This window comes from Oncorhynchus masou, chromosome 15, assembly GCF_036934945.1.
Source record: "Oncorhynchus masou masou isolate Uvic2021 chromosome 15, UVic_Omas_1.1, whole genome shotgun sequence".
NCBI lineage: Eukaryota > Metazoa > Chordata > Actinopteri > Salmoniformes > Salmonidae > Oncorhynchus > Oncorhynchus masou.
In genome coordinates this window covers 142363-151723 of record NC_088226.1, presented here as the reverse complement: position 1 = coordinate 151723, position 9361 = coordinate 142363, and positions in this window count along the sequence as shown.

Below are 9361 nucleotides of genomic sequence, written 5' to 3'. Positions count from 1 at the left end.
GACTGAATGGCTGGTTCTGCTCACACTGCCCTACCCTGTGCTCTGACCTCTTTCTCCCTCTCTCTCCAGATGAAATCTCGCTTCTTGTGACGGCCGGCCGCCCAACAACCTGCCCGCTCGACCCTATCCCCTCCTCTCTCCTCCAGACCATTTCCGGGGACCTTCTCCCTTACCTCACCTCGCTCATCAACTCATCCCTGACCGCTGGCTACGTCCCTTCCGTCTTCAAGAGAGCGAGAGTTGCACCCCTTCTGAAGAAACCTACACTCGATCCCTCCGATGTCAACAACTACAGACCAGTATCCCTTCTTTCTTTTCTCTCCAAAACTCTTGAACGTGCCGTCCTTGGCCAGCTCTCCCGCTATCTCTCTCAGAATGACCTTCTTGATCCAAATCAGTCAGGTTTCAAGACTAGTCATTCAACTGAGACTGCTCTTCTCTGCATCACGGAGGCGCTCCGCACTGCTAAAGCTAACTCTCTCTCCTCTGCTCTCATCCTTCTAGACCTATCGGCTGCCTTCGATACTGTGAACCATCAGATCCTCCTCTCCACCCTCTCCGAGTTGGGCATCTCCGGCGCGGCCCACGCTTGGATTGCGTCCTACCTGACAGGTCGCTCCTACCAGGTGGCGTGGCGAGAATCTGTCTCCTCGCCACGCGCTCTCACCACTGGTGTCCCCCAGGGCTCTGTTCTAGGCCCTCTCCTATTCTCGCTATACACCAAGTCACTTGGCTCTGTCATAACTTCACATGGTCTCTCCTATCATTGCTATGCAGACGACACACAATTAATCTTCTCCTTTCCCCCTTCTGATGACCAGGTGGCGAATCGCATCTCTGCATGTCTGGCAGACATATCAGTGTGGATGACGGATCACCACCTCAAGCTGAACCTCGGCAAGACGGAGCTGCTCTTCCTCCCGGGGAAGGACTGCCCGTTCCATGATCTCGCCATCACGGTTGACAACTCCATTGTGTCCTCCTCCCAGAGCGCTAAGAACCTTGGCGTGATCCTGGACAACACCCTGTCGTTCTCAACCAACATCATGGCGGTGGCCCGTTCCTGTAGGTTCATGCTCTACAACATCCGCAGAGTACGACCCTGCCTCACACAGGAAGCGGCGCAGGTCCTAATCCAGGCACTTGTCATCTCCCGTCTGGATTACTGCAACTCGCTGCTGGCTGGGCTCCCTGCCTGTGCCATTAAACCCCTACAACTCATCCAGAACGCCGCAGCCCGTCTGGTGTTCAACCTTCCCAAGTTCTCTCACGTCACCCCGCTCCTCCGCTCTCTCCACTGGCTTCCAGTTGAAGCTCGCATCCGCTACAAGACCATGGTGCTTGCCTACGGAGCTGTGAGGGGAACGGCACCGCAGTACCTCCAGGCTCTGATCAGGCCCTACACCCAAGCAAGGGCACTGCGTTCATCCACCTCTGGCCTGCTCGCCTCCCTACCATTGAGGAAGTACAGTTCCCGCTCAGCCCAGTCAAAACTGTTCGCTGCTCTGGCCCCCAATGGTGGAACAAACTCCCTCACGACGCCAGGACAGCGGAGTCAATCACCACCTTCCGGAGACACCTGAAACCCCACCTCTTCAAGGAATACCTAGGATAGGATAAGTAATCCTTCTCACCACCCCCCCCCCTTAATGATTTAGATGCACTATTGTAAAGTGGCTGTTCCACTGGATGTCAGAAGGTGAATTCACCAATTTGTAAGTCGCTCTGGATAAGAGCGTCTGCTAAATGACTTAAATGTAATGTAATGTATATCACAACACCACCACTAGAGGGCCACAGCACTGGTCTCTCAATGCACTTGTAACAAGCCCCTGTACGTGTAGAAGGTGAGTTCCTCTATGTGTCATTTGTGACTGGGTGTGTTGTGTGAGGTGTGTGTTGGTAGTGCACCTGTATGTGTTGAAGGTGCGTTCCTCTGTGTATGGGGGTAACAGGTGTCCTCTACTCTGCACCTGTTTCACTACCTCCAGGTGTCTCCTACACTCCTCTGACAGCACCTCCAACCTATCTAAAAAATACACATTCTCACATCAACAGTGTTGTTCTGCGTGTCTGACCTGTCCTAAGGCAGCACATGTCCACCTGTCTGCTATCCGTTATATAACTTATATATCGTTTATCAATGCATAAGAGGTCATGAAAAGGGCCGGTACAGACCTAGTTGTCTCAGTGATCTCCCCCATGTGGGTGAACTGCTAGCACAGACACTTCTGATGGAGGGAGGAGAGGCACAGAGTCAGTTAGGGTACTGTGATAACCAGTGTAATTCAGTGTGTAATAAAGGAAGTGTTATAGTAACCTGTTGTTGCTGTGTGAGGACCTCTGTCAGCTGGTTGTACTGGTCTGAGGCCCCAGGAGGCACTGGGAGGGGCTGGGAGTGGACTTGTACCTTGTCTTCTGTTCTTGACACCTAGAATGACAACACAGTGGTGGAGGTGAAAACATAGAGGATTACTTGAAGCGGCTAGAGAGGAGAGGATATATACCATGATCTTGCTGCCAGGAGGCTCCTTCTTACTGGCAGGACAAGTCATGTGACTGAGGCTGGTGTCTGTCTCTGTCTGTTGTTTGAGTGGTTCGTCTGGGGGAGGAGGAGATGGAAACAACCAGTCCGCCTCAGGAGAGAGAGAATTAGTAAGCGACTTCCTCTCTCTCCCTCATTAGCCCTCTTCATTAGCCTACTCCCATTATAGAGCTCAAGCCCTCAGAAAAATTAAATGAGAGGGAGACTGACCTTTTTTGTTTGAAGTTCTCTCAAAAAGCTGTTATTAATTACCAGACCACTGTCTGTACTAGCTACCCTTAAGCTTCAATGGAATATATGAACTACATATTATTATGCACTAAAATAATGACATTGGCGTTACTGGGGAGAGAGCAGAAATCGATGGAATAGTAGTCTGAGCTCCAGCACTACTGCCAGTTCCCATTGTGGTGTAATGATAAGGACTCACCAGGAGGGGGCTGTATAAAGCTGATGACCACTCACTCTTCTCAGATGCCTCTTCAACCATCATCTCTAATTTCTGAGAGAAGAAGAAAGGGAGGGGGTGAGATGGATGGAGAGAGAGAGAAAATGAATGAGAGGGGTGAAGGGAGAGAGAGAGAGGGGGAGGAGAGGGAGGAAGAGAGAGGGTAGAAGAGAGCGAGAGACACAGAAATACACACGAGCAAGCAAACAAAACATTAACTTGACTTATGACCCTCATTATTGACTCTATTAGATGGCCTCAGCAGCATGCAATATATCAGACTGACTGTTGTGTACTCACACACACATACACACAACAGCTTCTGCTAAATGGCATATACACACACACACATTATCCTGAGGAGAGTTATGAGAGACGTCTGCCCTCGATGACCGGGGAGAATATACTGTACGGCTGTGACCCAGATCCCTGGTTGGTTGGTGGGCACAGGGAAGGATGACAGTAAAGATGCCCATCTGGGTTTGGCTCCACTGGGCAGAGCAGTGTTTGCCAAGTAGCTGGTTGGTAGCACGCTGGTGGCATCTTGGCTGTGTGTCATGTTTGGGCATGTGGTGTGTGACTCACCTTAGTCAGGTGAGAGTGAATGAGTGGTGTGTGTGGTACCTTTGCTGTCCGATAGTAACGTCTGGCTAGCTCCATGTCTCCTGCCCGCTTGGCCTGGACTGCTGCCACTCTGTACTCTCTGTCTGCTCAGGACCAAGCCCCGAGGATCTGGATGAACACACACATCCATATCACCACCACTGTATACTGTAGTAGGCAGAGGAAGAGCATCCATCCCTGATCCACAGTCAACCAACATACAGTGGCTTCCAATATTTCCTCTGTTATATAATTAATCATCTCCTCATTAACACTAAGAGGAAACTATCATTCCATGACTTTAAGCAGTAGGAGTGTCTTCACACCCCACAAACCACACTTCCAGTCAGGGTCCTGTCCTATAACACACAGTGAGCCCAGGCCGGGATCAATAGCTAATTCACTCTCAGTCTGTGGAGACGAAGGGGACCCACACACAGTGATCAATCACAGCAGACTGAGAGGGCAGATCACGTTGTGAAAGCCACGCCTATAAATCTCATTAAGAGAAGGCCACGGTTTAATATGATTGATGATAAAGAACTGACTGTCGGGTTTGGAGATGCAGTAACAACTCAGGCTTGGGTTGTGGTTGGGTGGAGCCTAGAGATGCTGGTGCCAAGTGTGTGTGTCTAATTCTGGCTCGGGAGTCAGAGAGTTAGTTGAGTGCGTGTGTGTGTGTGTGTGTGTGCATGTCTGTTACGAGTCCCACTCTGTCATCTACACAGTACTTAGTTAGTTGACAATATGCACTCTTGTACATGATTGACTGAGCTCTGGTTGGCTGGGCGTGTCGGAGGGGTTGGTTCAACACCCTGCGATGCATTGTCATTGGTTGAGGTAGTAGATGGAGGCGAGTGATAACCCTGCTCCTCACCAGTGACTTGTGTCTTGAATGACATGGTTGGTGTGGCCGATGGCTACATGTGGTGGGATTACCTCCGTATTGATTCATTTGTCCCATTTTACGGTCAAGATTCAACCATTCAGAGGTAATGTGTGTAGTTCTGATATGAATTCCATTACATTCTTTGCATTTGTCTCAGAAAGGTGTTACTTAAAATGCCAGTATATGACAATGTGCATACATATTTGTGATCTATATAGAGTATCTATCTATTCGTTCCACCCTCTTCACCTGATCTGCTCTTATGAACCTGTGTTCTCTACTACTCTGCCCTAACCCATCCTCCAAGGTAACAACCTGTGTTCTCTACAGCTCTGCCCTAACCCATCCTCCAAGGTAACAACCTGTGACCTCTACTACTCTGCCCTAACCCATCCTCCAAAATAACAACCTGTGTTCTCTACTGCTCTGCCCAAACCCATCCTCCAAGGTAACAACCTGTGTTCTCTACTGCTCTGCCCTAACCCATCCTCCAAGGTAACAACCTGTGTTCTCTACTGCTCTGCCTAACCCATCCTCCAAGGTAACAACCTGTGTTCTCTACAGCTCTGCCCTAACCCATTCTCCAAGGTAACAACCTGTGTTCTCTACTGCTCTGCCCTAACCCATCCTCCAAGGTAACAACCTGTGTTCTCTACTGCTTGTCAGGATTTGGCCAGGGTTGTTCCGGGTTTTTGTCAGTAGATGTCCCCATTGTGCTTTTTGTCCCTGTGTTTTTCCCTTGATCCCCATTATTGTTTGCACCTGTGTCTCGTTTTCCCCTGATTGTATTTAAACCCTTTGTTTCCCTCAGTTCTGTGCTCTGTGTTTGTATGTTAGCACCCTGCCCTAGTGTTCTGTGTGCTCTTGTCGATTCCGGGTGACGGTCTTGTGGTATTCTGTTTTTTGTTTTTGTTTATTTTTGGTGAGTTTCTTTTGAGTTCTTTTGTGTTTTACCTACCACCTTTGGATTTGCCATTTTTGTATTTTAGGATTTTTTCTTTATTAAATACACCGTCTTAAGTACTGCTGTGTCTGCCTCATCTTCTGGGTTCTGCTGTCTATTCGTGGCTCAGTTGGTTAAGTGACTGTTTCTCACTCCGGAGACCCAGGTTCAAAACCGGGTCCTGACACTGCTCTGCCCTAACCCATCCTCCAAGGTAACAACCTGTGTTCTGTACTGCTCTGCCCTAACCCATCCTCCAAGGTAACAACCTGTGTTCTCTACTGCTCTGCCCTACCCATCCTCCAAGGTAACAACCTGTGTTCTCTACTGCTCTGCCTTAACACATCCTCCAAGGTAACAACCTGTGTTCTCTACTGCTCTGCCCTAACCCATCCTCCAAGGTAACAACCTGTGTTCTCTACTGCTCTGCCCTAACCCATCCTCCAAGGTAACAACCTGTGTTCTCTGCTGCTCTGCCCTAACCCCTCCTCCAAGGTAACAACCTGTGTTCTCTACTGCTCTGCCCTAACCCATCCTCCAAGGTAACAACCTGTGTTCTCTACTGCTCTGCCCTAACCCATCCTCCAAGGTAACAACCTGTGTTCTCTACTGCTCTGCCCTAACCCATCCTCCAAGGTAACAACCTGTGTTCTCTACTGCTCTGCCCTAACCCATCCTCCAAAATAACAACCTGTGTTCTCTACTGCTCTGCCCAAACCCATCCTCCAAGGTAACAACCTGTGTTCTCTACTGCTCTGCCCTAACCCATCCTCCAAGGTAACAACCTGTGTTCTCTACTGCTCTGCCCTAACCCATCCTCCAAGGTAACAACCTGTGTCCTCTACTGCTCTGCCCTAATCCATCCTCAAGGTAACAACCTGTGTTCTCTACTGCTCTGCCCTAACCCATCCTCCAAGGTAACAACCTGTGTTCTCTACTGCTCTGCCCTAACCCATCCTCCAAGGTAACAACCTGTGTTCTCTACTGCTCTGCCCTAACCCATCCTCCAAGGTAACAACCTGTGTCCTCTACTGCTCTGCCCTAATCCATCCTCCAAGGTAACAACCTGTGTTCTCTACTGCTCTGCCCTAACCCCTCCTCCAAGGTAACAACCTGTGTTCTCTACTGCTCTGCCCTAACCCATCCTCCAAGGTAACAACCTGTGTTCTCTGCTCTGCCCTAACCCATCCTCCAAGGTAACAAGGAGGGTGTCAAGATACATGTCAATAATCTCAATGATGAGAGGCTCCAACGGAGACGAGCCAATAGGAGACAGAGGCCATGAGAGCACATTGGATTGGTCGTCAAACTTGCATGGTTCTGTACTCCAATCCCCCATTATCTTCTTCAACTCTGCCTGGTAAATTGAACACATGATTGCAATGTAATGTTAATGTCAATGGGCGTTTTGCATGAAAAAACATGTCATGTGCACAGATCTCAAGTTTAGTTTAGCCATTGCCTTTCCATCCGTGTCTGAGTGGGTTTATGGCTGTGTCTCTTTTTGATCCAGGTTGTCTCACCAGACCCTTAGTAACAGTTCCTTACCACAAGTTCTGTGTCTGCTTCTAGATCCCACAGTTCCTCTCCTCCTTCCTCCTGCTCCTCTTCACTGGAATCCTGCATATACAACAGGGCCTGTTCGTACTCTTGTCGTACAACGGTGGCCTTAGAGTGCACTTTGAGCCACAGACCGAGGTTGAGAGGAAACACCACCGATACTCAATGGCATTTTCTTGATCACACAGGCATGCAATTGACTGATTTGATATTTGAGAGTCTCATGGCACTTCTTCAATACTGTGAACAGTATTAGGTCATTAGGTCTCACCTGCCTCACCCTCAGCATTCTTTCACCTGCTGTCTGAACCTCAACATCGACTACAGGTTACACCCTCTGCACGTCAAGCTGAGAGATGGATGGAGGAGGAGAAAGGATGGATGGGGAAGAAGAGAAGGGTGTGATGCTGTTGGAGAAGAAAGGGATGGAGAGAAGGATAAGAGAGAAGGAGGGATAGACGCCTTTTGCCTATTTGTGATAATACAGAGGACTGAATATTCTATGAAAGATTTTTCATTAGTGCTCCTAACTTATTGGGGGTGGCTGTGCTTGTATGAAACACCTGTTGGACAAGAGCCTCTTCTCTCCACACACAGTCTTATTTCCATCATAATGACAGATGGAGGCTGCCTCATTATACCCTTTAAAAGAGGCCCTACCGTGGGCAAACAGCCGAGTCCATGCTGGGTTAGAGTACTTGAAAGTTCCATAATCACAGGGTCAATATTACTCATTCATCCTCTAAAGGTTAAGGTTGGGATTTGGGGACCCCTCTAAGAAAGGTAGTCAGACACCAAGACTGGAGGCCGCTGTGTAATAGGGTGAGCTGGTGTAAATGCATCCGGGGGTGTGACACACAAATGTAGGAGCTGGATTTGGTGGGTAGAAAACTGCACTTATGATGACACTCCTAACAAAGGTGTGCTGATTGGTCTATGCACTATTAATGGTGTGTTAGTCACCAGACAGAGTCCCAGGGAGTGACGCAACAAACTGCTGAGACTGTCTCTGTCTTTGGTGATTACATGTAATTACTCAGTAACTAATAACTCATTTCACACAGACTATAGCCAGTATCAATTCACCAAAACTGATCTTATCAGCATCATCCTACTCATGTTAGCCTATCAGCATCACCATACTCATGTTAGCCTATCAGCATCATCCTACTCATGTTAGCCTATCATCATCATCATCATACTCATGTTAGCCTATCAGCATCATCATACTCATATTAGCCTATCAGCATCATCCTACTCATGTTAGCCTATCAGCATCATTCCACTCATGTTAGCCTATCAGTATCATCTTACTCATGTTAGCCTATCATCATCATCATACTCATGTTAGCCTATCATCATCATCTTACTCATGTTAGCCTATCAGCATCATCATACTCATGTTAGCCTATCAGCATCATCCTACTCATGTTAGCCTATCAGCATCATCCTACTCATGTTAGCCTATCATCATCATCATCATACTCATATTAGCCTATCAGCATCATCCTACTCATGTTAGCCTATCAGCATCATCCCACTCATGTTAGCCTATCAGTATCATCTTACTCATGTTAGCCTATCATCATCATCATATTCATGTTAGCCTATCAGCATCATCTTACTCATGTTAGCCTATCAGCATCATCATACTCATGTTAGCCTATCAGCATCATCCTACTCATGTTAGCCTATCAGCATCATCCCACTCATGTTAGCCTATCAGCATCATCCCACTCATGTTAGCCTATCAGTATCATCTTACTCATGTTAGCCTATCAGCATCATTATACTCATGTTAGCCTATCAGCATCATCATACTCATATTAGCCTATCATCATCATCATACTCATGTTAGCCTATCAGCATCATCATTCTCACGTTAGCCTATCATCATCATCATATTCATGTTAGCCTATCAGCATCATCTTACTCATGTTAGCCTATCAGCATCATCATACTCATGTTAGCCTATCAGCATCATCCTACTCATGTTAGCCTATCAGCATCATCCCACTCATGTTAGCCTATCAGCATCATCCCACTCATGTTAGCCTATCAGTATCATCTTACTCATGTTAGCCTATCAGCATCATTATACTCATGTTAGCCTATCATCATCATCATACTCATGTTAGCCTATCAGCATCATCATACTCATATTAGCCTATCATCATCATCATCATACTCATGTTAGCCTATCATCATACTCATGTTAGCCTATCAGCATCATCCTACTCATGTTAGCCTATTAGCATCATCCTACTCATGTTAGCCTATCATCATACTCATGTTAGCCTATCAGCATCATCCTACTCATGTTAGCCTATTAGCATCATCCTACTCATGTTAACCTATCAACATCATCCTACT